Source organism: Salvelinus alpinus, chromosome 9 (genome assembly GCF_045679555.1).
Source record: "Salvelinus alpinus chromosome 9, SLU_Salpinus.1, whole genome shotgun sequence".
Lineage (NCBI taxonomy): Eukaryota > Metazoa > Chordata > Actinopteri > Salmoniformes > Salmonidae > Salvelinus > Salvelinus alpinus.
This window is the reverse complement of record NC_092094.1, coordinates 76,952,159-76,954,337: the sequence shown is the minus strand read 5'-3', so window position 1 is coordinate 76,954,337 and position 2,179 is coordinate 76,952,159.

The window sequence follows — 2,179 nt, the reverse complement described above, 5'->3', positions numbered from 1 at the left end:
AGAATAACTTAACACTTTCGGGTCACGGATTTTTGGAATAGGCTACTTCAGAATAAGAGTCCCGTCCTGTATGCTTTGTAAATTGATAATTAGGTAAAAAATGATGGAAAATGTGCACAATTATCATAATACATTTTACATTTACATTTACATTTAAGTCATTTAGCAGACGCTCTTATCCAGAGCAACTTACACATTTTTGTACACGTTATCATACAAATAATAATTTAAAGTATTTCTATAAGATATTTTGTGATTTTTTCTTCTTCTTTTCAAGCATAAATGGTCAACAATGTTTTGTTGTGTGTGTATGCCTTCTCCTATAATTTATTATTTTACAAAAAAAGATAGAAGTTTTGAAACTGCAGTAGAAGTGTAGTAACTGCAGTCAACTGTGGTATTTTGGAAGCAGTAATTGCAGAATATTTGCAGTTTACTGCAGTTGAACTGCAAAATTACTGTAGTAAAAAAACAGTGTTTTTTGGACGCAGTATTTGCAGCATACTGCGGGATCCGCTTTAAAGCAGTATGTTTTTCATATTGGAGATACATAGGCCTTTGGCACCGTACACAATTTCCGGTACATTGTGTTAAATTAAAAAGGGTGATCCATTCTACTCAGGAGCCCAATCAGAATCGTTTTTTTTCATATAAGACCGATAGGTTATATTTACACAAATACATGTGCCACAATGGAGAACTTTTCAATTGAAGTGCAGTTTTCATAAGATAGGAAGGAAAGGAAATAAGGAAGGAAATAAACATGATTAAAAGATAAACATATTACCGTTTGTTTTATGAATTTGGAGCAATTTCCTCAAGTATGTGGTACATTTTCACAAGTCTAAGCACAGAAACCTAAACAGATCATCAAAACGGCTCATTTTTCAAAACTTTAAGCAAACGTTAAGCACAACAATTCACTTATCGCGGATCATTTTGTGGCCATTAAAGAGTGGCAAATCAGTTGAAATGCAGTACATTTTGCATATTTAACTCTGGATATATTGTTTGTTGTTCTGTTGCATTGTATTGTGTTGTAACATACAGTTAAATACCTGCAATGACTGGGAAGGTATAAGAGAGTTGGATGTGTGTGATATATGTAGGTCTCTGTATTATAGCCTATTGCTAGTGCCTTCAGATGTATTCAGACCCCTTGACCTTTTCCACATTTTGTTATGTTACAGCCTTGTTCTAAAATGGATTTAAAAAACAAATCCTCAGCCATCTACAGACAATACCATATAATGACAACGTGAAAACAGCTTTTTAGAAATGTTTGCAAATTTATTAAAAATAAAAAACAGAAATAAGTACTCAGACCCTTCGCTATGAGACTCGATTTTTTTATTTCACCTTTATTTAACCAGGTAGGCCAGTTGAAAACAAGTTCTCATTTACAACTGCGACTTGGCCAAGATAAAGCGAAGCAGTGCGACAAAAACTACAACACAGAGTTACACAAACAAACGTACAGTCAATAACACCAAAAAAAATTTAAATAGAAAAATCTATGTACAGTTTGTGCAAATGTAGAAGAATAGGGAGGTAGGCAAGAAATAGGCCATAGAGGCGAAAATAATTACAATATAGTATTAATACTGGAGTGATAGATGTGCAGATGATTATGTGCAGGTAGAGATACTGGGGTGCAAAAGAGCAAGAGTGTAAGTAATAATATGGGGATGAGGTAGTTGGGTGTGCTATTTACAGATTGGCTGTGTACAGGTACAGTGATCAGTAAGGTGCTTTGACAGCTGATGCTTAAAGTTAGAGAGGGAGATATAAGGCTTCAGAGATTTTTGCAATTCATTCCAGTCATTGGCAGCAGAGAACTGGAAGGAAAGGCGGCCAAAGTATGTTTTGGCTTTGGGGATGACCAGTGAAATATACCTGCTGGAGCGCGTGCTATGGGTGGGTGTTGCTATGGTGACCAGTGAGCTGAGATAAGGCGGGGCTTTACCTAGCAAAGACTTATAGATGACCTGGAGCCAGTGGGTTTGGCGACGGATATGTAGTGAGGGCCAGCCAACGAGAGCATACAGGTCGCAGTGGTGGGTATTATATGGGGCTTTGGTGATAAAACGGGTGGCACTGTGATAGACTACATCCAGTTTGCTGAGTAGAGTGTTGGGCGCTATTTTGTAAATTACATCGCCGAAGTCAAGGATCGGTA